The sequence below is a fragment of the Ochotona princeps genome, chromosome 2 (genome assembly GCF_030435755.1).
Source record: "Ochotona princeps isolate mOchPri1 chromosome 2, mOchPri1.hap1, whole genome shotgun sequence".
NCBI lineage: Eukaryota > Metazoa > Chordata > Mammalia > Lagomorpha > Ochotonidae > Ochotona > Ochotona princeps.
This window is the reverse complement of record NC_080833.1, coordinates 31069120-31096242: the sequence shown is the minus strand read 5'-3', so window position 1 is coordinate 31096242 and position 27123 is coordinate 31069120. Positions and strand designations below refer to the sequence as shown.

Genomic DNA, 27123 nt, shown 5'->3' with positions numbered 1-27123 from the left:
ATGCTGAAATAAGAAAAATGTGTTTGGGGAAAAAACATCTAAAAGTAGAAATCCTAGCTACAGTCTTTATGTCACCTTTGTAATGGTTTTTAGGTCCATTTTTTCCTGAAATAGCTTAAACTGAAGCAGTTTCCAAGGTTTTGGAGATTTTTATACTTAATTTTAATTTTGGCTGAAGTTTGCAAAAGATAGACTTTTCTGTAGGTATGAACTACTGTTTTTCTCTAGAACTGATGTCTATTTTGTATTAAAAATACCCCTAGGCTTGTTTTACACACTTGCAGTGATATTAACACTGAACTGCTCAATTCAGGAATTAAAGTGTGACCTTGTAATTCGAAGACAAAACAAAACAAAAAGATGCGAAGCAGAAAAAAGCTCTGAAAAGTGATAAAACAAGAGGCAGCTTAAAAGCGTGAAGATGGGGTGTAGGCCAAGAGCCAAACAGCTGGAACGCAGGACATCTTAACGACAAAGAAAGAGAAGATCTTTGTTCAAATTCTTCCTGCAGTGACACTTTTTGGGGGGGAAGAAAACTGGGCACGGAATCCTCTAAAGCAGGCCCAGAAGATGGTAAGGGGTAGGTAGGGCATCCCACAGTCCAAACCCACTGGACACCCGCTCCATATTGCCTTCTCTGGAATAGGAGGCAGATCCTATCAGCAAGGCTCAGGTCCAAAGCTAGGTGCTTGCTGGACCCTGTCACAGGCTCTCTAATCAGCTACCAAGTCATTGAGGGAGCCAGTCGGCCAGGGGTGCAGTGAAACTGATACCCAACACAGCTTCCAACAACGTGAACAAAACAAAATAAAAACACTCTCCCGGGCCCGGCACCGTGGCCTAGCGGCTAAAGTCCTCGCCTTGAAAGCCCCGGGATCCCATATGGGCGCCAGTTCTAATCCCGGATGCTCCACTTCCCATCCAGCTCCCTGCTTGTGGCCTGGGAAAGCAGTTGAGGACGGCCCAATGCATTGGGACCCTGCACCCGCGTGGGAGACCCGGAAGAGGTTCCAGGTTCCTGGCTTCGGATCAGTGCGCATCGGCCCGTTGCGGCTCACTTGGGGAGTGAATCATCGGACGGAAGATCTTCCTCTTTGTCTCTCCTCCTCTGTGTATATCTGGCTGTAATAAAATGAATAAATCTTAAAAAAAAAAAAAAAAACACTCTCCCTGCACGATGTTACAGAAAGATCCCAAAGCCACGGATATGGAGAGGACCTTACATATACATAGTCTGGTTGAACTAAGGCCCAGAGAAATGCAGTGACCGGCCCACATAGTGGAGCAAAATCAAGTCCTTTGAGCTGCCAGAAGCAAAAACCTCCTCAGAGTAGCTCAGCTACCAAGGAGATTCTCGGAAGGACCAGAATTGAAAGGCAGGAGGAAGGGGAAGGAGGCAGGCCCAGGCCTTGCTGTATTCTTTCTTCCCTCTCTCCTTGCTGCATCCCGGTCATCTCTATCCAGGTCATCTCTGTTCAGGCTTGCTTTGCCTTCTTCACCTCCAAGTAGGTTTCTCTCAATCGTTGCTCTCTCTCACTCTGGCTTGCACTTGGCTCTCCTGACCCAGGTCTTCTTGTTTCTGGTCCCTCCATTCCTAAAAGGCTCCAATCAGTCCAGATTGCTGCCCTAGGCTGTTGATCAGAGCTAATGTATCAAGCGGCAACCCTTGACTCAGGAGCTGGTCCCATCTGCTCCACAATAGAGACAGGCAGGGGTCACATGGTCTAAGGCATGGCCACCAGGGTTCGTGGTCTGCATGGCTTCCCCTCAAAGTGGATGTGAGCTGGGCAGAAACTGTACCTTCAACAGGACTGTGTGATCGGAATGCAGAGTTGCGTATTTCCTGCCTGGAACTCCCTCCCCCTATCCCCCGAAATTGGCCTCTTTCCTTTATTTAGGAGCTGGCATAGCCTAACGCCCGCTAAATGTCATCGCAAATATCTTCCTCCTCCTCCTCTCACCTGAGAAGCATATGACAGAGTGAAGATAAAGGCAGGAAAAGAACTGCCTTCAGGAGTGCTTTGCAAGAAGTCGAAGCAAAGCCAAAACGATGGCTACCACTTCCCATCCATGCTGCTTGCTGTACTCACAATTTTTCATCGAAGCTTTTTCAACTCCCTGTGAAGTGGAGTTCACATGTGTGCAAGGAAACAGGCTCAGAGAGTCGTTCCCAGGCCATCAGTGGGAGAGCAGGGCTCCTATGCCAAAGCCTGCTGTGATAACCCTGGCAGGACAGGGCAGCCTTTGCCACACCATCGCAGCAGGGCATGACGACAGGGCAGCAGCAGGCTTCTTGGAGGAAGCAGGAGTACACGTGCATCAGACACGTTGGAGGGCATAGTCACGGTGAGCAGAGGAGCCTCTTTGGGTGCCACACAAGACAGTGCAAACTGCAGGCACAGCCTGGAGGAGGGGCGTGAGTAGGTGCACTCCGAGAGGGCGTGCCTCCCTGCCTTTGTGCCCCAGGTCCCTCGCTTGTCTCACCCTATTCCCTCCCCTGGCAGGGCCTCAGGGAGCATCAAGGAGAAGGATCCATGAGAAGAAGGCATTAGAACTCAAGAAATGCAGCTGCTTTTGACTGGGCTGCAGTTCCTGGAATAGATTCAGGATACATGGATAGAGTCCAAAGGGAACAATCCAGGAGGTAGATGGATCTTGAAAACATGCATGTTTCAGTCTTACTTGCCTCACAGTCTCCTGCCTGATTTTCAGGCTGTGTTGGTGACATCACTTCTTCCAGGAAGCCTTCCTTAATCCCTTGGGAAGTCTGCTGTAAGGTACGTGGGCTACTATTTTGTAACTGTGTATTGATTTCTCTTTCCCCATCAGACTATGAATTCCTTGAGGATAAGGCCCTCACTTTTCAGCCCCAATTCAAGGTGTGGCTCTTGGATGCTGCTGGTGAAGGACACATGAGATAGCAATGCATAGCCTCTGAGGAATTCTGCTACAGCTCTTGGGACACACCTGGGTTCTACCAACCTCATCCTTTGGAATCCTAGCAATGTTTGAGCCAGGAGGAACCTTAAAAAACATGGAGGGGTGAACACGGTGGAAGAGCAAGCTAATCCTTTGCCTGCAGCACTGGCATCCATATGGGCACCAGTTCATGTCCCAAATGTTCCACTTTTAATCCAACTCCCTGTTTATGGCTTGAGAAAGCAGCAGAGGATGGACCAAGGCTTTGTACCCACACGGGAGGCCCAGAAGAAGCTCCTGGCTCTCAGATTAGTCTTGCTCTGGCCTTTGCACTCATTTGGGGAGTGAACCAGCAGATAGAAGATTTTCTCTCTCTCTCTGTCCCTCCTTCTCTCTGTAACTCTATGTGTTAAGTGAAATAAATACATATTTAGAAAAACACAAACATGGAGCAATCACCACTCTCCTGCCATTTCCCAGAGTGGATCACCTGTTTACCAACAATCCCAGTTTCACATCTCCAGCCTCAGTTTCTCCTCTGAACTTCACACTTAATGAGTTAAACAAAGCCTCATTGGGGATTCACAGTCCCTACATCTGGTCTTGTCTGAAGTTGGTTGGGGTGGCCCTCCCAGGCCCTGTCTTGGCCTTGCTATTAGAACCTCTAAGCTGAGGGTTTTGTTAATGCCTGCCTGCCCCCTGCCCCAAGCACTGAAATGTCAAGTCCTATTGTGTCTTCCACTGACACCCTAACAATCTCTCCAACTCCTTTCTGCATCTCTTAATGTGGCCCTGAGTGTGTCTTCTCATTACTTAGCCCAAATCTGCCCTTGGGCCAAGCCAGGCTCCTCACCTAGCTGGAGTGACATGACACTTCAAAAACGCTACTGTCTCAGTTGCTGTGTTGAATGTCTTCAAGTGGATTGCCACTGAAATCGTGATGATGACCAGAGCTAAAACTTATGGGAAACTTACTACATCCTGGGCTCCGTTCCAAGAACTTCATGCTGAACTCAGAGAAGGAACCTCAAGGCGTCTGCATAAGTTCTTACCCCACTTTGACTCTCGGAGCTGGTGACGTCTGATGGGATGCTTTGGGGAGCACTTGGCATCTGCTTTGCCAGGCCAGGTCCTTTCATAGTGTGAATCCTGATTTTATTTATTTATTTATTTTTAAAGATTTATTTATTTTCATTACAAAGTCAGATAACAGAGAGAAGGAGAGACAGAGAGGAAGATCTGTACGATGATTCTCTCCCCAAGCGACCGCAATGGCCGGTGCTGAGCCGACCTGAAGCCAGGAGCCAGGAGCTTCATCCAGGTCTCCCACACAGGTGCAGGGGCCCAAGGCTTTGGGCCATCTTCGACTGCATTCCCAGGCCACAAGCAGGGTGCTGGATGGGACGTGGAGCTGCCAGGATTAAAACCAGCGTCCATATGGGATCCCGGCGTGTGCAAGGCAAGGACTTCAGCCACTAGGCCACTGCTCTGGGCCCTGGATCCTGATTTTAATCACATGAACATCTAGCAGGGTCATTTATTTGTCTGTACCCTGGTAGGCTTCAAGCTCTGAATGTTTTACTCAGTGCTCAACACAGGAAATAAAGCCATCCTTGGTATCTACAAATTCTACTTCTGCAGGTAACAGACTGTGGACCGGTGCTGTGTTGTAGCGATTTAAGGTGCCACTTGCAATGCCAGCATCTCAAATGAGTATTGATTCCATCCAGCTTCCTGTTAAGGCATCTGGGAAGCCATGGAAGATGGCCCAAGTGTTTGGGAGATGGATGGAGTTCCAGCCTTCTGGTGGCAGCCTAGCCATTATAGCCATTTGGGGAGTGAACCAGTGGGTGCAAGATCTCTGTCTCTCCTCTCTTTCACTTGCAACTCTTTCAAATACATTTTTTAAAAAATGGGGCCTATACTGAACATGTACAGATTTGTTTTTCTTGTCATTATTCCCTGAACAATATGTTACAATGGTTATTTACATCGCATCTATATTTTCTTCATAATCCACAGCTGGATAAGGAATCCAGAGATGACTTGAAGTTTACAGGGAGGTAGGTGTTTGATACAGTGGTTAAGACACTGCTAAGGATGCTTGTATTCCACATTGGAGTGTGTAGGTCCAAGTCCTTGCTTCGCTCCTGGTTTCAGTTGCCCGCCTCTGTGCACTGTGGGAGGCCAGCAGGTGATGGCTCAAGTGCTTGGGTCCCTGCCACCCACACAGGAGACTCAAGTGGTGCCTGGTTTTAGCTTAGCCCAGCCCTGACTGTTGCAGACACTTGAATGAGCAGTTGGGATATCAGCGTCTCTGTTCCTCTCCATGTCTTTCAGATAAATAAATTAAAAACCAAAAATACCAGTTATAGAAAAACACTCATACTAGGCCATTTTGTAAAGGACTTGCTCATCCATGGAGTTTTGGAGCCCTAGTGTGTCCTAGAACCAATCTTCCCACAGACACTAATCAATGACAAGGGATGCGGTCAGAGTTCTTTCTTGTGGAAGTCTGGGTTGGTGAAGCAGAGCCCCTGACAGCAGCTGATGTGTGGAGGGATTAGGTAGGAGGCTGGAGAGCCACAAGTCAGCCTGCAAGGTGTTCGGGAGGGAGATGGTTAAGCGGGTGGAGATGAGGGAGGAACCAACAGCGACCCCCTAGTTTGTGGCATCTCCTCCTGGAGTCAGGGACATCTGAGAGCCCTTAATCAAGCCAATGGAAACACAGAAAGCTCCTCCAAAATCTTTGTGCTCAAACTCCTTCCTTAGATCTGCCCTGGGTCACTTTCTCCCAACTTCATCCATATCTTCCCCCTGGGTGCAGAGGTCAAGGCCTCTATCTCAAGGACCCCAACTCCTCCCACCATGACTTGGTTTTGTGATATTCGGAATTGCAGCCAGAAAGAGGATATTATGTCCATGTTCCATCACTCAGAAAGAAGATGTTATTTTTCCTCAAGCCCTGTTTTTGCTGACAATGGAGGTGCTAAAACAGTGGATCTACCTGGAAGAGTCGCCTTGAATGCCAAAATAAAAACTCTGTGTTAAGAATCGGATGAAATGCCTGGAACGTAGTTGGTTCCTCCACCAAAACTGGCCGTTATTCAGTGTAAGGAAAAAAAAAAGTCAACTTCACGGCAGGGCAGGGCACAAACTGGAACCGAAAATTGCAGTTTCCAAGATGGCCACGCGAGGGAAGTGGTGAGCAGCCTTCTGGCGGGCTCTGGCTCCGACGTGCTAAGACACCCGCGGTGGACACAGATGGCCTGGCTGGGCTTTCCCGGGCATCCCGGCCTCTGAACAGGTGGGCACCAGCCAGGGCGCCGTGGGCGGAGCCTGTGTGGTGTGCTGGGTCTCAGCTGTCACACTGATGACTATCCCTCCCATTCCTCCCCTTCCTGGCTTGGTGGAGGGACTGGGAACAGGAGGGGAGAGTAGGGTGGGAAGGGAAATAGAAAGAGCACTTGGATTCATCCCCAGTTCGTCATTTGCCTTTCAAATTTGGTTATGGTTATTTTTTCTGCACATATTTTTTTAAATGGCAAAATTAAAAGTTTTATTTTATTTATTTCAGAGAGAGTTCCCACCCACTGGCTCACTCCCCAGATGTACCCTTCCTTTACAGCCTGTACTGGGTCAGCCCCAAAACAGCTGCCTGGAACTCATTGCAGGCACGTGACGCCTCCCTGGGTGCATCAGCAGGAAGCTGGAGTCATACTGTCCTGCTCACACCCTCCTTGCTGCCGCCGCAGCAGCGGATCTGCCGCACTGGTTCTGGTTCTAAACTTGGGCCCCCAGTAGATTGTAACTGCATCTTCCAACTTCACATTTTGCATTCACGCGTTACCTGTTGCCGCCAAGGCAGCTCTCTCCTTAAATGAGTGCAATTGCCCAGCACTAAGCGGGGTGAAGTACAGTAAGCTGGGGGCAGGCATGAACCCAAGAGAGACCTGATGCTCCTACAGCGTTCCCCAGGCGTTCCCAGCTGCAGAGGAACCCGGGTCTCGCGCAGGGAGCCTGCACTTCGGCAGATGCTGGACACTGGAACAAACTTTCTCAGTCTTGGTCATTGTGAGGGGCCTCATCATTCTTGGCTGCGGGATGCTTGGTGACACCCAGAGACTCCTCTCACCCACGCCAGGAGCAGCCACCCCCCAGCTGAGGAAGCCAAAAATGCGTGTGTTGTCGACTGTCCAGTCCCCTCTCCACCCCCAACCCACACCACCGGGGAGCAGCCTGGGCCTCCGGGCAGGACTCGGTCCATGCACTGGCCCTCGGTCTGACAGGTAAAAGCCTTTCCTTCCCCCAGCTTGCCTGGTCCTCTGCGGGACGGACTTGATGTTCTTAAGTTACGCCCCACCGCCCTTGCTCCGTCCAGGGTCTGGTGTACCGTAGGGAAAGGGGGGGGGGCTGTGCTGTCCTGGAGATCCTGGGGATGGCCCCAAAGGAAGGAAGAAATGAGAAAGAACAGATAGGGATGGGATGGAGGCAAGCAGGAGTAAGGGGGACAAGCGGTGGATTCAGGTGTCCCCGCCTCCGGTTCTCCGAGGTGCTCTAAGTCGCCCCCAAACAAGCACGCAAAAACCAACTCCTGCGGCTTTCCCAAGCCCCGCCCCCCGGCCGGCTGGACCACCTTGGCCCCGCCCCGCCCCGCCGGAGGCCCCGCCCCGCCAGGCCCCGCCTCCCTCCTCGCCTCCCGCCAGCCCGGGGCTTGGGCTTTGCACCCGGCGGCGACTGAGACCGGTGGCGGCTGCGGAGCCGGCATCGCAGGCGGGCGGAGCGGAGCTGCCCGGCTCGGTGGCGGGCGATGCCCCCTTGAGCCTCTCTCGCCGCCCCTCCCCGCCCCGCGTCCCTACCCTCTTTGGACTCCGCGCCCGCCTGGGGCCGGGCCGCGCCTACCGCCGGGTCCGCGGGGCGGGGTCCCGGGGCAGCACCTGCCCCGCCTTGCGGAGCCTCTCGGGGCCTCTGCGAACCCCTCTTCCTGGTTGGACCCCGGCCCCACCTCCGGGTAAGTCAGTAGGCCTTGTGCGCCTGGGAGTGGACGTGGGGAGGGGGCTGCAGAGGTCTGGGGAGGTGGGGGTGGGCCACGCAGGGGGGAGGGGAACTTGTGCCGTGAAGCGCCGCGCAGGGATGCGAGTGTGCAGGGGTCTGGGCAGAGGGTGGGGGCAGGGGCCGGGGCCGGGCACCGAGTGTGTGATGATGGATCAGGGGCGGGGGCTGAGATAAGAGAGGGGACATGGGGGGGTGCTTGGGGGAGGCCTGGAAAATGGGGTAGGAGGCCTGCCAGGTCTTGAGTTCTTTGCTGATGCTCCGAACACCTGGGGCCCTGGCTCCACCAGCATTGCCTCGCATGGCCTTTTTGGAAAGTGCTTAAAATCCCTCCTGGAAAGGCAGCTGGAAGGCAGCCTGCCTTGCTCTGTCCTGCGTGTGCCTGGGTGCCTGGCTGGGAAGCAGCCACTTCTCGCTCCAAACCTGACGTGGCTGGGGTGCCCAGCAGACCGCCCTAGCCCAGGAGAGAAGAGGTGTGGTATCATACCAGCCCCAGCAGGGTGGGAACAGTTGGTCAACAGCGCAGTGGGGGAGCCAGGGGTCTCGGGACGCTTAGCAGGACCCCCCCATGGGAGACATCCCCTCTTCTCCAGGAGCACAGCTCCCCTGGCTGGCCTCCTGGTTGCCTAGACCACAGAAGGCTGTAGGGTGCAGGCCTCAGCAGGGTCAGGGGAGCTATCCTCCTGGGGAGTCTCACACCTTGGGCAGCCCGCTGGGCTACATCGTACAAGTCACCAGCCGAACACTGGATTTTCCCTGCTGTGTCCTGGGCCTGGGAAGGAAGGGCCCCTAGTTCATATGGCCATGAATGAGGTGGACAATGCCATACCCAAGACCAGAAAGCAAGAGGCACTGGCTGGTGTGGCCCCTTGAGAACTGTCTGAAGGTGGCCCTTCAGAGCCGCCTGAGGCCCTGTTAAATGTCCGTGTGTGGGATCCTGGCAAGGCCTGAGGAGGAAGGCTACAGCCCCTTGAGTCCCATGCTTTACTGGGATGACTTCCTAAAGCCTGGGTGAGCCTTCGTTTTGGGGTCTTAAGTGATGAGAAGAGGGTCTCCCTGTGTTGGGTGTGGCCAGCATGGAGTTAACAGGCGATCCTCAGAGTTGCTGCCAGCTACCAATTAGTCTGTAATCAGGCAGCTGCCAACTGTCCCTCGGGGTATGTGGGCAGCCTAATGGGGCATTCTTGTGTTGGGGGTGGGGAGGGGCTGGGACCTGCTGGGGAGGGGGCTGGTACAACCTGCACTTAACTCTTCCGAGTTTGTTGAGGGCCCAGAGAACCCTGCCCTGCCCTCTGCGCTGGGCTGCCTGGGCGAGGTTCTTCATCTCCTTGACTTTTTTCAGGTTGCAAAGTGCAGTGTTGGCTATGCTTGGCTTCAAATGCAGGCTCCACCACTTTCTGGCTGTGTGATATTCAGGAAGTCACCTCCCCTCTCTGAATCTTTTAGTAAAACAGATCCACCTGCTCTGTCTGCCGGTAGCAGTCAGTGAAATGGTGAATTTGAGCTACTGAGGCTGTCTGTGGCCTAGCACTGAGGCAACTTGGTGACTGCTGAACTCGGGAGCCAAGCTGGCAGATCCTGAGGACCCAGAAGAGAACACGGTCCCTTCCCTCTGGGCATGTGGTCTATGTCACTGTCTTAATTATTCTCTCTGCCTCTTTCCTTGCTCACTACGATGCTTCTGGTCTCCGGGTATTCAGTGGAGTCCAGGCCCGAAGCTGCCACTGTCTGGGCTGCCCCTCTGCCTGCTCAGGTGCTGAGCTCTTTGGGGGTCTCTCAGGGGTCTGGCTAACTTGTGCAACTGGCCCTTTAAGAAGGGAAAGCAAACAATTCCCCCGGCTGGCCCTGGGCATTGCATCAGCTGGAGCCTGGAGGGTCCCTGGGGAGGGGGCAGGCTGGTGGTTGATTTCATTAGCATCATGCCAGAACTCTCACCTGAGTCTGCCCCACTCCCTAGGCCACTGCAGCCCCAGTGCCTCCTCCCAGCCAGGAGTGCCCCCATTGGAGCACTGGGGTTGATTGTCTGGGCAGCCCTAGCTCTTGCCACGAGCCCATGCATGCAGCAGTTGGTGTAGGGAAGTGTTTCTCACTTGGCTTTTTGCTGACCGTGGTGGCATCTAACTTGCTAGCATTGTGCTGCGTTGGTCGCTGGGTGGTAGGGGAAGGATGCAGGGTTCATTCCCTCGACTGGCATTTTGCTCACAAAGGGGGTGTGCCCCTATAGGTGTCTGGCTGACTTGGGGTGTTCTCTTGCACTGGTATTTTCTTGATCCAAAATAGGAACTATTGGCCTCTCAGCAACAGTTGGAGTACTGTTGACCCAACAAGGGCTATGCTGACCTGGGGCATCGATGGAGCAAGAAGAGCTTAGAGACAGGGGTACTTTGGCTGCATGTGAGCTGCCTGGGAGTGCTGAATCCCAGGGACTGGCTAGTCTAGGGCAGAGAAGAGACAGGGCACTTGGGCATCAGGTAGACCAGGGTTCAAATCCTGTGTCTTTCTAGTCTTTCTTACCTGTCACCACTTCCGATGAATGGCCTCAACTCAAAGAGCCCCCACTGTGCTCTGAAACTCAAAAGTAATTGACAGGGTAGGACCCCACCCTGGGGAGACGGGGCAAGTCAGGGAACTCCTTGGAGGAAGTGGAAACATAGCCCTTGCCCAGGGCTGATAGGTGGAGAGTGGCTCTCTTCTCTTTGTGAATTTGGGTTCCTCATATCTGGCAAGAAGTGAGCTGGGCGGGAGTGGAGAGGAGCAGTGCAAAGAGTGCCTGGCCCTCCCCCTCGCTTTGTCTCCCTTGCTGGAGGGCTCAGTCAGTAGGTCTCCTATGCCCGAGGGAGCTGACACTCTAGTGAGGGCACGACCTAGAGCAGATAATGAATGACACCTATGATAAGTGCTGACAGACAGGATTCAGGGAGGCTCCAGATCCCGTCTCTGCAGGTGCTTTCCTACCCGCTAGAGTCTGGGAAGGGTTCCTGGAGGCGATGAGGGGTGCAATGCAGTTGAGGAAGGAAAAAAGTGGTGTGTGTGTGTGTGTGTGTGTGTGGTAGGAAAGGATAGCTGTGCTAGATCTACCTAGTCTAGATGGGTGCTCAAGTGAGAATGTGTCCCAAAGCCAATGGCCACACCCTGAAGAGTTTTAAGCGGAAGAGGTAGGCCAGGTTTCCAGCATGTGGTTCAGGGTCTGTGGCCTCTCCCACCCCCTGCCCTGCCCAGCAGCAGCACTGGCCCTCAGGGGAGGGCTGTTTATGTGGCTCACTCCAGAGGGAAGCATCCAGTCCCAGTTCCTCCAGCTCCCTCTTCTGGTGCTGACTGACAGCTCAGCCGCGCTGATTGGAGCACAGCACTGGAGAGCAGGTTCCTTGGGCTCCCAGGAGAACCAATGGGCCAGAGACAGGGCCTCGGCCCCTGGCTGGCTTGTGTTCACAGCCTAGTTCCATAGCACATGTGGTGGCTGAGCAAGGCGAGGCACCATGCTACTGAACTTGAGCGGGCCTCCCCTGTAACCAGTTTCGATATTCTTGCGCTTTGGGCAAGATGAAGTTCCTGTTGGGAGCCAAAGCTCCAGCACCTGTGTGAGGGTGGCCTGATCCTGCATGGGTTAGGACCTATGGTCACATGGGGTTGTGTGCTTAGAGAGCCTTCAGTCTTGGTGCAATGTTCTGCTGTCTGTATCTTGAAATTTCCACTTTGGAACATGGGGTCCTGCATTTTACTTTTGCCCTGGGCCTGTGGGTTATGTAACCCACAAGTCAGAGGGGAAGGCGAAGGCACAGAGGGACACGGACCTGCAAATAGTTCCCAAGTGGGGAGGTTGCAGAAGATGGAGGGCATGACTAACTGTCCCAAGGTGGGTGGATGTTAATAATAGCAGCTTTTATTTAGTGCGTACTGTATGCTGCTTTAAGCACTTTGCATGCTCATCTTCAAACAGCCCCAAGAGGTAGGACTGGTCATTTTCTCTGCTATAGAGCTGGGCAAATGGAAGTTGTGTGGCCAGTCACACAGTGGTCAAGAGGCTGGGCTTCAAAGCCCACTGGGCAGCTGCGGAGGGCAGGTCTGGACCAGGGCTTCCCCTGGGAGGGAGCCCTGGGGAACCAGGTGAGTTCACACCCCCCCCAGGATTATGGGGAGAAGGTGCAGGGAGGAAGAGAGAAGTCTGGTGCTCTGGTGGTGTCTGCCCTGTGGGTGTGTGAGGCATGGCCACGAGAAGAGGATCTGAAACCAGGTGCCTCCTGAGGCTGAGTGGGATTAACCTTTGGATTGTCCAAGCTCAGAACTCCTGGGCACTCATCCTGCAGGGCTCACAGGGTTCCTTGTGGGCTGTCTGAACCATCCCTACCTCATCCCCATCCTTTTGCCCTGTATTGCTCCTTTTTATTCCCCACCCCCAGATAATCTCACTTACTGGACTTCAGTGATCTCTTCTGGGTTCAAGACCTGCAGGTTCTTAACTGCGCCCTTGACCACACTCAGGCATTTCATAGGCAGTCGGTCTTGGGTCCAAGCCCAGGTTCCCAGATCCCCTCACCCACCTGTGCTGTGCCTCCAGGTCCCGAGCTCATCTCTGGCACCATCATCCACCCACTCACCTAGGCTGGAAAGCTTCAAGTCCTCCTGGACAGCTCCCTCTCCCTCACTCCCACACCCCGCAGCTAATCCCCAGCCAACCCTGTGAACATCTTTTTGAGTCTGGGGACTCTCCTCCTGCCTGCCGCCCCGATGCCAGACCCTGCCTGGGCTCTCACCTGGCCTGTCACTGCAGCCTCCTACCTGTCTTTTTCTCTCTTGCCCTACTGTATTGCATTTGTGCGCTGTCACCAAAATGATCTTCTGAAGCTAAATATTTGATTGTGTCACATCCCTGCTTAAAACATCCAAGACTTCTCAGAATAAACTCCAGACTCACTGACGTAGCCTCCAAGGCTCCGTGTCATCTGGTCCTTGCCTACCTTTTTTTGTAACATCTTGGACCCTTCTCTCTCTGGCTCAGCTGCTGGACTCCACACATGTTGTCCCCAATCCTGGAATGCACACCCCCTCCTTGGCCCTGCCAACTCCCACTTATCCTTCAGACAGATACCGACTCAGTACCAGCTTGTGTGTTGCTTCCGCAGGGAGGCCTAAAAAAACCAACAACGAACCTGGTTCTCTCCATGGGACCTCATTCTTGAATTGCTTCTTTTCTGGACTGTGCTCTCTGTGGGGGGTGGGAAGGCTGTTTTGCCTGACCTGGGCACAGAAGAGATCCTCAGTGAGCTGTCCAGTAAATGAAAGGCAGAAATGGACCATTGAGGCAGTGCAGTGTCTTATGTGGGCTCTTGGCCTCCAGGCCTGCCTCTTCCAGTCCTTTCTCCACACAGCCCAAAGCCATCTCTCTAAAACAGAACTGACCCTGTCGCCTCCTGCTACTTAAAATACTTCAATAGCTCCCCATTGCTGCCAGGAAAAAGCCCCAGCTTCTTATCATGATATTCAAAGCCCTTTATGATGTGCCCAGTCTCATCGCCCCTGCTTCCCCGCCACTCTTTGAACTTCAGCAGTTCCGCCAAACACTGGGCTGCTTGGTGCCTCTGTGCCTGGGCACTTGCTGTTCCTCCCCGTGTTGGTGCAGAGCCTCCCACCCCTGCTTTGTCTCCCTAGAGAATGCCCTGTACTCCACAGGGTGGACACCATGGCTAGCTTCACCATGAAGACCACACAGTGCCTCATCCTTTCTGGATGGAGTTAGCCCACCCTCTCTTGGCCATGTCCCTTTGGGTCTGCATCTGTCATCCAGTCAGCTGGGCTCCTCCAGGGCAAGTACAGTGATCATTGTTTTGGGGATCGTTTATCTTGATGCTTCTGGCTCCCAGCTTCTCTCCTTGGTTCTTTGCCTGTGTGCAGAAATCCACTCAAAGCAGCTTCAATAATAAAGATGGTATTCATGATTTGCCTTGGTTTGATTTTAATGAGGACAGAGATTCTTGGCGACTGAGGAGACTCTGACCTGGAAGGCAAGAACTTGAAGCAGCCACCCTCTGTACAGCCCTGCTGGCCACTCTTACCTTTCTGTCAGTGGGGACTAGACTGCTCTGCCTCTCCAGCACAAAGCCATCTATGGCTCCTGTATTGTGTCCCTTGGTTTTAGTCAAATTCAAAGCTAGAACTCAGGCATGACTGATTTGGTCGCCAACTCTCAGGAGACAATGTGATTGGCTGTGAGTGGGTCAGGTGCCCACAGCAGTCCAATTGACTGCAACTTGCTGGAATGCGTCCCAGTCAGTCATACAAATGTGGCCACAAGTGCACATCTCATTGAGAGGGGGTCTTTGTTAGCTGGGAAAATACTTCTGAGGCATCTGCTGAATTTGCTCAGGTACCAGTTTGGTGTAGCCATTCCGGCCTGAGCCTTGGTCTTGCATCTAGACAGCACCTGCAGCAAAGGGACCTGGAATCGTGACTCACATGGGAGTCTTTTCCTGGGGCAGCAGTGTTCAAGACAGGCTCCCAAGAACCTGTCACATGTAGCTCAAAGGCCTGAGCAGAGAGAGAGAGAGAACCCTGAATTTTCTTAACAGAACAGTTTTTCTTACCAAACTTCTTCATCATCTAAGACTTCTCTCTCTTTCAATAGTGAGAACACAGGCCACACCTGCCCCAGCCTCCCTGTCAGTCATTCTTTACCCGTACAGACTTGGTACATCCTGATCACTAACTCTGTGCCAAACTTTGTGTTCATGCCTGTTCCCACAGCCTGTAAGATGGGAACTCCCCAAGGAAACTGTGGCTCAGGCCACACAGCAGTGTGACTCCAGAATTAAAGCTCTTGACCGATTTTAACCTCAGCTACTTACTCACTCACCCCTAGGGAGTGTGGTGGCCTCATGGGCACATCCCAGGTTTCTGCCCTCCCTCTGGCTCCACTGCTCAGCTCTGGGCCAGCCCAGAGTAAAGGCTGCTAATGGTAATGCAGGTAGAATAGAAAAGACTTGGGATGGACACCATGGCATAGTATATTAAGCTGTTGTCTGCAGGGTCGGCATCTCTTATGAGTGCTGGTTTGAGTCCCTAGGTACTCTACTTCCAACCCATCTTCCTGCTAAGGTGCATGGGAAAGCAACAGAAGATGGCCCAAGTGCTTGGGCCGCTGCTACTCATGTGGGAAACTCAGATAAAGATCCTGGATCCTGGTTTTGACCTGGTTCAACCCTGGCCATTACAGTCTTCTGAGGGCACAAGTGAGCTAGCAGGTGGAAGACCTCTCTCTCTGTAACTCTACCTCTCAAATAAATAAAAAAAGTAATTTTTAAAAAATTGATAGAAAAGACATGTGAGGGCCCAGCGCCATGGCCTAGTGGCTAAAGTCCTCGCCTTGAATGTGCCGGGATCCCATATGGGTGCCGGGTCTAATCCCGGCAGCCCCGCTTCCCATGCAGCTCCCTGCTTGTGACCTGGAAAAGCAGTCGAGGACAGCCCAAAGCTTTGGGACCCTGCACCCGAGTGGGAGACCTGGAGGAGGTTCCTGGTTCCTGGCTTCGGATTGGCGAGCACCGGCCGTTGTGGTCACTTGGGGAGTGAATCATCGGACGGAGGATCTTCCTCTCTGTCTCTCCTCCTCTCTGTTATCTGACTTTGTAATGAAAATAAATAAATCTTAGAAAAAGAAAAGAAAAGACATGTGAGTGGAAGTAAAGGGTCTCCTACTTGTGGATCTACCTTGTATGGCAGTGTAACGTACTGACATCCCTTAACCTTCAAGCGTCTGTTTTCTCACTCAGAAATGGGGATGACAGTTTCTGCCAGGAATCTCTTATTGGCTGAGGTCTCTGCTGCCAAGAACTGGGCAAGAACACCTAAGAACTGGGCAATTTCTCAAGGATGGTTACTACCAGGATGGGCCTTGGCAAGTGGGTGCTAGCTGGCCATGGGGCCCTTTCTTCAGCACGATGCAGGAGGGCCCACAGCTCTCTGCAGCATACACTGCTCCCTCAGCAGGACCAAGGGTGACTATCAGTGACTCACAGACCTACTGATGAGTGACACTGGCTTGCACGGTGAGAAAGCTGCTTCCTTTTCAGCTCTGTCAAGTCCGAGATTGTCCCAGGGAGATGGTGTCACTGTGCTTGATAGTGTGTCTTGAGCAACTTTCTAGCACTTTCTTTTCGCACTTTATAACTCTGATGAGGCAGAGAGCTTTGGCTGACTGTTCCACATGGTTTAGGTTTAATAGACTGGTTTTATTTTTCATTGTATTTACTTTACCACTATTTTCTCTTTTTTTAAATGGTATTGACTGTTGACTTACAGTAGCAATACTGCTTCTATTAAAAATAGATGAATTTAAGTTAAAAGTATACATTTGAAGAAAATAAATAAGAGTCATAAGGGAGAATAGTAGAGGAGGCAGAAACTGTTGAGTGGCAGGCAGAGTCCTGTGGTTAAGGCATGAGTGACAGTGGTCTTGGGGTGTTAGAGAGGTAGATTGTTGGTCCAGTGTAGACCACCTTGAAGATTCCTTCATCTGCCAGATGAGTCTGGGAGTCTCTCCCTGCTGCACCAGTCTGCTCCCCCTCTGCTCCCACATGTTTCTTTTGAAACTGTTGCCATGACTGTCTTAAGGGAAGGAGAATTTGCGCCATTGTGCTCAAACCTGCTGGAGAGGGATGCTCTTACTAGAGCTGGGTGTTGGGCCTGGAGTAATGGCTCAGTGGCTAAATCCTCACCTTGCATGTATCAGGATCCCAAATACATACTGGTTCATGTCCTGGCTGCTCTACTTCCCATCCAGCTCCCTGCTGGTGGCCTAGGAAAGCAGTACAGGATGGCCCAAAGCCTTGGGACCCTGCACCCATGTGGGAGAGCAAAAGTGGCTCCTGGCTTCAGAACAAGCCAGCTCCAGCCATTGTGGTCACTTGGGGAGTGAACTAGCAAATGGAAGGTCTCTCTCTCTTTCTCTCTTTCCTTCTCCCTGTCTCTGAAAATCTGCCTTTCTAATAAAAATTTTAAAATCAATCTCTCTCTCTCTCTCTCTATCTCTCTCTCTCTCTCTCTCTCTTAAATAGAGCTGGGTATCTGAATGAGGGTAAGGTGACCTCTTACCTCTGAGGCCAATTGTTGTTTGGTGTACAGCATGGCCAGGCCACAGCTCTTGGGGTAGCTGGAGCTACAGATTGCATAGCCTCCTGGTCCCCAGGCACAGCCAGGCCTCAGGGCTTCCTGGATACTTGTACTCCCAGGGAGCTGGGGCATGCGGGCTGGGAGCTACAGCCGAGGGCCAGGCTGTCCCTGGAGCTTCATGCTCCAGGCTCTGCCTTTCTCCACCTGTTCATACCTGATGCTGGACCCTGGGCGCAAATCCCAGGAGCCCCTGTGGACACAGTGGATTTAGCCATAGGTCCCGGGATGAGGGCCAGAACAGAGATGGGAGGAAGAGAGTCCATCTGTCCCTTCCCGGGACCATGTCCACAGTGAGGATGGGGCCTGGGCAGAGCCAGAGGCGAGTGCTTATGTATCCATGGTGAGTATCTGAAGTCTCCGTGCAAGCATATTGGGTGTACATGTGTGTGCAGCACAAGTATTGTCACATGAGGTGTGTGGAGTGTCAGGGACAGAGTTTTCATGAGTTTGCACATGAAGGGTTCCTCCTGGGTGTGTGTGGGCGATGTGTTTGGGTGGCCCTCAGGAGTCTGCATCTCTGTATGTATATGTTCACGTGGCTGCATGTATTTGGCTGCCTGTCTAGATAGCTGACTTGCTTGGGTGTGGGGTGTGTCTGTTGATTTGTGTATGCCATTTGTACACACTATGTCTGGCTCTGTGGTGTGTCTCAGGGACCCAAGGAATGTGTGTGCTCCAGGCATGCTCGTCTTTGTACCCCAAAGGAGTCAGGCTGGAAGGAGCCTATGGGGAGACGAGTTTACTTGCAGGCGCGGGGTCTGGCTGGGCTAGGTTCCCGAAGAGGGTCCCCAGGGTGAGTCAGGGGCGCGGCGGCACTTTCCGCCCCGCCTGGCGCGGGGCTGGTAACCCGAGCCTTTTCCCCCATGAAATATTGATCAGGGCCGCCGCCACTGGGGCGGAGGCTGGGCGGCAGGGAGCGAGACAGCCGCTGTCCGTGGTGCTGCCGCGCCTGCCGGACTTCCACGCTCAGGCCCTGCAGCCCACCCCCCTCAGCCCAGGCCCTGCCTCTCTGGAAGAGCTGGCCTGTCCTGCCTCATCCAAGAAGGGAAGCAAGGAAGCAGATGGGCGTCTTAATGGGATCCAGTATTCCGTTTAGCTGGATTTGCCGGGGACAGTCCTGCATAACAGTGGTCTGGTACAATTGTTAGCTGTGTCCCTGCCCACTCTCTAAGGGTCTCAGTGGAAGGATAAATTGTGTACTCAGTAGCACTCTGGATTGGATCCACAGCGTCTTTGCCTGTTGTCTCAGCTCTGCTGTGGGAGTTTTATAGCCATTCAAATGTGCAGAGGGGTGTGTGTGTGTGTGTGTGTGTGTGTGTGTTGGAGGAGTTTGCCTTTCCTGTGCTAGGGCTGAGCTGGAATGAGACTCTGGGGAACTTGTTGCAGCCCAGACCTTCCACAGAGGTTCCAGCCCCCTTCCTCCCAACTCCCAACTCTGCTTGCCATTCAAGCTGTGCTGCTTCTCAGACCTGGGCTTCCCTTGCCCCTAGAGAGGGAGAGTTAGGAGCTCCCCTTGACTCCCTCCTACATCCTGGACTGGAAGACCTCTCCTTGGCCTCAGCATCAAGGTGTTGTAGAATTGCCAAGTTGGCCATCTGTTCACTTATGACATCTTGACATCTTCTCTGGCATACTTTTTTTTTTTTTTTTTAGAGAGAGTCAAACTAATACACAGCACTGCCATTTGTTTGCTGGTTCACTTCCCAATTGCTCACTGCATTCAGGATTGGATTAGTGCCAAGTCTGGAGCTGGGCTTCAGTTGGAGTCTCCGTTGTGAGTAAGTAACCAAGTTCCACTTATCTGGACCAGCATCATTGCCTCCCGGGGTGTGCATTAGAGGGAAGCTGGAGGCAGGCTGCAGAGCCAGGCGCTCTGTGTGCTACACAGATGTCTTACCAGTGTTGTAATCACTAGGCTAAATGCCCACATCTTTTCCAGCTTTTAACCTCTGCTTCTTCCTCCTTGAGTGCATCCATTTCCTCCTACCTCTAATGGTAGGTATTGTGGCTTACCTTTTGCTCACCTGTCTTCTCCTTTGGGCATTGCCCACCCTGTCCACATCCCACTGCCCTTTGGGAAATGCACCCAGGCCCTGCTTCCACTGCCCACCTGAGTGCCAATGATTCTGCTGACCTGCCCAGCACCTCTGTGTGGGAATGCTATGGTTACCTCAGACTCCGGGGACTAGCGTGGGGATTTGTCTTCCGCTAAGCCAGGTGTTTTCGCTGCGATGTTAGGTTTTGCTCTGTCTCTAGTCATCCTATAACTGACCTTGGATTCTTCTTTTCCCTTTTTACTTTATCCCTTCAGTAACTCTAGGCAACCACTAGCGCCACCCATGACTGCTGACCACCACCCCCTTTTCCTCTAGTCACTTGCATCTTTGAAACAGAGCAGCCCTCTTACCTGCAGGGCTGCATTGGACCTCATGACTGTTCTTCCGGCTGCCAGGCTTTTCTGCTGGTGAGGTACTCAGTGTCAGATTGAGCTCCGGAAAGCACCACTTCTAAATCATGTCTGATTTCACTCCTGCAGGATTAAAGCCAAGCTTCTCGGCTCCACATCCAGAGCCCTTCACTGACTGCTAACCAGCCCCTCTGCTGTAACTGTACCTACCTCCAGTTCCAGCTGCACCAGCCTGTTCTGCCTCAGGCATGTTTTCTGTCTGTGTTGTTCCAGTGGAGCCTGCCTTTATTCCTTTAGAGATACCTCTGCCTCTTCAAGTCCCACTTGCATTTTTTTTTTAAGATTTGCATGTTTGAAAGGTGGAATTATGGGGTTGTGGAGGAAGAGAGAGAGTCTGTCCATTAGTTCAGTCCCTGAGGCCAACTGGAAGTCTATCTGGATCTCCCACATGGATGGCAGAGCCCAAATACTTGGTCTATCTTCTGCTGCCTTTCCAAGCACATTAACAGAGAGCTAGATCAGCAGCAGAGAAGCTGGGGTGTGAATCAGCACTCATATGGGATGCTAGTGTCTCAGGTGGTAGCTTAATCTGCTGTGCCACAGTGCCAACCCCCCTCCACACCACCCTTAGAGGTGCTCTGCAGTATATGCCCTTGGGAGGTCTTCTCTGCTCACATGTGTGCTGAATTGTTGGCTCCCCCTGCAGAATGGATTTTTTTTTTTTTGCCTCTCAGTGCCTTATGCAGTTCACAGACCCACAGTATGGGCGTCACCTGGGAACCGCTTAGAACTGCAGGTACTCAGGCTCCACCTATGAACTCCAAAATCAGAATACGTGTTTCCGGAAGACCCTCAGGTCGGCATGAGAGCATCTAATTTTGAAGAGTATTGGGTGGTGTGTTCATTGGAAGGCGAGGTCTTGCTTTTGTTTAGGGGTGGCTTTTGTCCGGGGCTGGTGGTATTTCCAAGTGCCAAGTTTAGCAGCCCCAGAACTGCAGCTCTATAACTCTGATTCCTCGAGCGATATGACAAGCAATCAATTCATCAATTAAAAAAAGCTGTTATTAAGCAGATAGTAGAACTTTTTCCTCTTCTTTTTTTTTTCTCAATCCATCAAATGTTTTTATTCACTGCACTTCTTTTTTTTTTTTTTAATTATTTATTATTTAACTTCATTAATTACATTGTATTATGTGACACAGTTATATAGATACTTGGGTTCAACTTTTTCCTCTTCATGAAACACATGCTGGTGGAAATGTCTGCTATTTCAGTGTAAACTAAAATATGTTTCAAAAGAAAAATATGTATTTTTTTCATTATGCCATTAACATAGTTTCTCAAGTAGTAACTTTAGAAAACATAATATGTCACATGAAGAAAATACCAGTGACTCACGGTGCTACACTCCAGCTTTGCATTGGTAATACCATGATTCAGATTTGTCTTCATTCATTCATTCATTCGGCAGAGGTGTCTGCAGACCCTCAAGCATCAGCAGGCCTGGCTGGGGACACAGTGTTGGGGCTGAGGCAGTCGCTGTGGGGGCTGAGGGAGCCCAGAGCCCCAGGTAGGCATGGAACAGGTGAGGGACCACCAAGACTTCATTTTCAGACTGGGCTTAAAACAACAGAAACTTTTTATTCTCCGAACCTGCTAGAGCCTGTGAGACTGATACCAAAGTGCAGGTAGAGTCAGCTCCTGCCGAGGTGTTTAACAGCAGATCTGGCCCCCACCTTCCCCTCACTGCTGGGGATAGCTGCCAATCTGGGGCTGCAGGCATATCATCCATTGTCATCTGGCGCTCTCCCCAACGCAGTGGTCCTTCAGCATGTGCTTAGCTCAGCTCTGCTAAGCACAGCTGCACAGCTCTGATCCCAAACAAGACCCCCATCCCAGGTGCAGGGGTCGCAACCTCAACCCCTAACAGGCAGAGGCTTTCCAGCTCCTGCGGAGTGTTGGGGCAGCATAGCAAGGAGACTAACTGTCCTGGGAGAACTCTCCTTGGAAGTGATCTTCCAACTGGGAAGCAGCCCAGATTGGATTAGCTAGGTGAAGGTTCAAAGGCAGACAGGTGTGAGGCCTGCAGGACATGGGAGTGTTTGTGGGCTGGAGGGGAACTGCCAGGCAGACAGCAAAGTGGCTCTTCTAGAAAAGGAAAGAAGCCGAGCCTGGCAGCATGGCCTAGCGGCTAAAGTCCTCGCCTTGAAAGCCCCGGGATCCCATATGGGAGCCGGTTCTGATCCCGGCAGCTCCATTTCCCATCCAGCTCCCTGCTTGTGGCCTGGGAAAGCAGTCGAGGATGGCCCAAAGCTTTGGGACTCTGCACCCGAGTGGGAGACCCGGAAGAGGTTCCTGGTTCCTGGCTTCGGATCGGCGCAGTACTGGCCTTTGCAGTCACTTGGGGAGTGAATCATTGGACGGAAGATCTTCCTCTCTGTCTCTCCTCCTCTCTGTACATCTGACTTTGTAATAAAAATAAATAAATCTTTTAAAAAAAAAAAAAAGAAGCAATGTGGCTGGAATACAGAGTGTAAGAGGCCCAGGGCAAGTGGGGCTGCCAGGAGAGGAAGACAGTCCTTGGCGCCATGGGCTTGTGGGCCTCACAAGGGGGCTTCTTGGCAGGAGCTGAGGAGGGGCTTTGGGCAACAAGAGAGGTTCACTCTGCCTTTTTGTATTCCTTTAGATTTATTTGCTTTTATTGGAAATGCAGATTTGCAGAGAGAAGGAAAGACAGAGAGAAAGATCTTTCATCTACTAGTTCATTCCCCAAATGGCCACAGTGGCCGGAGCTGAGCTCATCTGAAGCCAGGATCCAGGAGCTTCTTCTGGGTCACCCACACAGATGCAGGGTCCCAAGGCTTTGGGCCATCTTCCACTGCTTTTTCAGGCCACAGTCAGGGAGCTGGCTGGAAAGAGAAGCAGCTAGGACACAAATCGCTACCCATATGGGATGCTGGTGCTTACAGGTAGAGGATTAGCCAGTTGGGCCCTGGTTCACTCTGCTTTTTAAGTTTCTCTCCAGGGTGTGTTGTTCTTCTCTAAGGCCAAGTCCTCTCTAAGGCCAAGTCCTCAGGAGCCCCCTGACTGAGGGAAGCTTGAGGCATCCTATCTAGGGAAGGGAGCATGACCATGACCCCCATAGTCAGAGGCTACATGTCACTGTTGCATTCTGGAGCCTTGTTTTGAACAGGGGTAGGGCTAACCCTGATACAGGTCTGCCTGATCCTTGGGGGTGGGGAGGGTCCTGAGTCCTTGGAGCCTGGTGTTACAGGTCGGGAGCTGGCCACCCCAACCCCCAAATGTTGTGAGAATTATGCCTAGGGATGCACCCAGGGCCCAATGGCTCCCTAAGGCCTAATGCTGGAGGAAGATACAGAGGCTGTTTCTTCAGCAACCTGCACCCCTCAGGGATGTGTCCAAGGCATCTCTAACCTGCACCCTGGGATGGAAGGGGGCCCACCTCCCTGAAGCTGCCTGTGCCTGCCTTGCTTGGGCTTGGTGGGCCAGGCTGGGGGAAGGAGAAGTGGGTCAGCTTGGTAGCCATGGTGACAGCAGCTGCTCCCTGCCAGCCTTCTCATCTCCTCACCGCAGATCTCATCGATGAGCTCCTTTGTCCAGGGTGGCAGAGATGGGGCCTGCGGGGTGAGGTTGGGGGCTGGTACATGTCAGAGCATGTGTGAACATTGGAGCTGGCGCAGTTGCCTGCTCCAAGCTGGAGCCTGTTCCTCAGCCAAGGGAGCCCACACTCAGAGGCCCAGGGACCCTGCCCAGAATTGGAGCTTCTTGGGCCAGGCATCATGGGGGTGAATGTGGGCGTGTGCAGGTGTGAGCACACCTGTGGGCTGGATGCTTCTCTGTGTGCCTGTGTGAATGAGAGTCTGGGAGAGGGGGGTATGTCTGTGGACATGTATGATGGATACATGTTGTGTGGCATCTGTGTGGCTCTGCACAGTGTGCCCTGTGGTGATTCTCCTTATGGGCATGTATCTGTATGGCCTAGACTGCTCTTGCCATCATCTATACCAAGCCTCATTACTTCCACCTCTCACTGGGTGGGGCAACAAAGGAGTAGAGCCCCTGGAGGTTCCCTGTCTCCCTGCTTTGGATGCAGGCCCTGGCCTCTGACACAGCCGGGACTGGCGTGGCGGATGCGGGAGGTAAGCCTGGGGCTGGAGTCTCAACTGTCAGACCCAGCGTCCAGTGGGATGGCCTAGAGCTGAGAGGCTTTTTGACTCCACGCTTCTCCTCAACCCAGGGCAGCAGGACCCTGGCCCCACACTTGGCACAGCAGCACCAGGGCTTCCTTTAGCCTCTGGACACTCCCTTAGTGTGGCTGCCCCTGGTACTGACTCCAGACCAATAAGAGCTAACAACTGGATACTCCTTGATCTTTTAAAAGATGTCTCACTTTTTATTGAAAAATGCATATGCATTCTTTATGATTTACAAAGGCACCAGGATTTGTAGTAATAATATAATTGCCCATAGTAATAATGTAATAGCATGTGCCAGTCCTCTTATGGAGTGCTGAATCTCCTAAACCTGGCACCTGTGGTATTCTCCCCCACTGTTAGGATGAGGGGGTGGTTCAGGTGGGTTGTTACAAAAGCCGTTTGTCAGGGGTTTGTCAGGGGAAGATCTAGGTTTTCTTTATTTCTTACTGAAGGAGAGAGACAGGGAGAGACAAGAGAGACAAAGTTCCTATCCACATTCTCATCCAGAATTCGATTCCATGAGCCTGCAATGACCCAGCAACTTAACTCAGGAACTTTATTCATATTTTCCACTGAGGTGGCAAGAACCCAGTCACTTGGGCCATTATGGCTGTCTCCCTTGTTCTGCCTTAGCAGTAAGCTGGAATTAGGAGCTGAAGCCGGACATCAAACTCTGGCATTCTGATATGGGGTGCAGGAGGCCTGATTGGTGTCTTAACGACTAGGCCAAATGCCTTCCCCAAAAGAAGGTGTTTGACCCCAGGTGTCTGTCCCCAGAGTGTGTGTGCTCACACCCTAGGCCCCTCCCTGGCTCATCTGATCCCAAGTCTGGCCCAAAACATTGAGTTCCAAGTGGTGTTTAGGGAAATTACCAGGGGCAGAGCCAGGAATACCGCCTGTGCCTATGCTGTGCATATTGTGGAGCCACAGGGGAGAAGCAAGGACCAAATCAATCAGAGGAACTTAGAAGGCATAAAGGGGTCTACAGCTCCTTAACATTAGTCCTGAGTCCTTTCTGGGGGGCCTCAGCAGTCTGACACCAAAGTGTCTAAAGGGAGCCGGTGCTATGGTATAGCAAGGTTTAGCCATCAACTGCGATGCCAGCATCCTGTGTGAGTGCCACCAGGTTTGAGTCCCAGCTGCCCCACTTCTGATCCAGCTTCCTACGAATGCTAAAGCAGCAGAAGATGACCTAAGTCTGTGGGTTCCTGTCACTCTCATAGGAGACCTGGACGGAGTTTCATGCTCATGGCATATCAGCCCAGCCCAGCCCTAGCCATGTGGCCATTTGGGGAGTGAACCAGCGGATGGAAGAGCTCTGTCCCTCTCTCTGTCCCTCGCTTTAACCCTCCCTCTCTCTTTCTGTAATACATCCCTTTCAAATCGATACATTTTTAAACAAAATAATAAAGAGTCTAAATACAGATTGGGTGACCCCTAGAAGATTACTTCCTCTTAATAAACAGAAAAGAAAGAATCAGAACATCTAAACAATTGGCTCAGGGCCCCACAGCTATCTCCAGAGTCTGCTGGAAGCTGCTGAGGACAAATGTCTTCCTTAACCTGCCTCTAAGCTCTGCTCTTCCCTTTTAGACCCCCCTCCCTTTTTAAAATCATATCATCTCCTCCCCATAGCCTTTATTCCACTTGTTGAAGTGGAAGTTAATTGCCCTAGTGGTGCTATTGGGAGGGGCACAGCTCCTGGGATGCAGAGCAGTACAACAATGGAGTGGGTTTGGGCTGTTTTCCAGGTGACGGATGTGGAGGGAACACCAGGCATGTGATGTGGGGACCTAGGAGCTGGGGAGCTCAGCTCTGCTGTGCAATCCTGAATGATGTATCTCTTCTCCATTCTGCACCTTGGCTTTTCACTCCTTATCGTGAAAGGCTCAGGCTGACACCAAGATAGCAGCCCAGTTTTCACTCGTCTGATTTTTGGGGCACTGTGCTTGGAAGGCTTCTGGGTTACTTTGATCTCAATAAGACAGAAATGGATTTGTGATGTCTGCTATGGGTGGATGAGGAGGAGGTGGGAGTCTCCAGTTATTTGCCATCCCTTGCAGCCCAACAATCCATCACTCTGGAATGGAGTCTGTGGTCTTACCTATTAAAAATGTTGGTGGCTGTGTGTGTGTTAGGTTTGGGGAGTTCACTGAGCAATAATTTAGAACTACCAGCAAGCACCAGGCTGTACTTTCTGGCCTGCTGTTCTGTCACTCTCTACCCCCATTGCCACCTTCTTGCCTTTCCCATCCCTGTGGTCTTGTGGCTTTGAGGTGACTTTTCAGGGGCTTCCAAGACTTGGTACTCCTGGCTTGCCCTTCCTGAGCTCATCTGGCTACCAGAGAAGGTATCAGAGCCCCGATTCTGAGCTGTCCACTACGGCACGTGTTCACACCTAGCCCTCCTGGCCTAAAAGGACTCGGAGTTCACCATACCCAGCTCCTTCACTTTACACAGTTGAGGCAACTAAGACCCAGAAAGGTTTCTCTGGGATTTGTTCACCTTCTGATCCCACTTTCTGACCCATAACCCTCCCAGGCTGCCCTGCCCAAGACTCTGGGACCAGAGGGTTGGGCCCTGGGACATTGGCTGCACCAGCACTTTGGGACTGGGTCTTCTTGTCCTCGTGGGAGATGACCTACAGGCTGGGATCCATCAAGCATTTCTGAGCCCTCCAGACACCTGGGGTGTTTGAAAATGAGCAAATAGCACTGGGTGGTACAAAGTCCCGGATGACAAAGCTGTCTGCTTGTCAACTGCATTCATTATTCACAAGGAAACGTGAGCCCCTAGGTTGGCAGCCCTGGGAATTTTGTACCTTAGCTGTTCAGCCCCTGGGGGTGGAGGTTATGTGAGAAGCTGTGTCCCGAGTGGGCTGTTTGCTCTCCTGGGATGCTTACCCCAGTGGTGGGAAGCTGGGCCTCAAGGGGCTTCTGGCAGTAGACACTTTCCTTGTGGCTTTCTCACAGAGTGTGAGCTTTAGGAATGGGCCTTTTAGATAAGCCCTAAGGTAAGGGGCAGGGATTGCTGAGCCCATATGCTGCTCTGTGGATACAGGAGACCTAGGTCTGAGTCCAGACCTTTGTTGTTTCTTCGCTGAGTGGGATGGGCAGGTCTTGGCTCCTCCGAGAGGCAGTTGTCCCATCTGCAGCGTGGAGATAACTAGATGCCCCACAGAAATGTCGTGAGGAGCCAACTGGACGTACACTGTGGCAGGTGCACAGTTCCAGACCCTCCCTGTCCAAGAGGTCAGGCAGATACCCACACAGGCCCACGGACTGGCACTCGAATTGGAAACTAAAAGAGAAGAGATTATCACAGGCCGAGATCCAGGGGCACTTTCCATTCGTGGCAAGTCTGATG

General features: G+C 52.2%; 1 protein-coding gene across 2 annotated transcripts in view; it reads left to right on the top strand.

Moving 5' to 3' along the window:
• The first annotated feature begins 7643 nt into the window (after positions 1 to 7643).
• RIMS3 (regulating synaptic membrane exocytosis 3) overlaps positions 7644 to 27123 on the top strand; it is a 34660-nt gene continuing 15180 nt past the window's right edge. Inside the window, exons 1-2 of one of the 2 annotated variants that reach the window (XM_058679544.1) lie at positions 7644 to 7930; positions 18791 to 18911. The gene's annotated coding sequence lies outside the window, so the exon portion shown is untranslated. The remainder of the gene's footprint in view (positions 7931 to 18790; positions 18912 to 27123) is intronic. The other variant, XM_004591530.2, reaches the window with a different exon arrangement.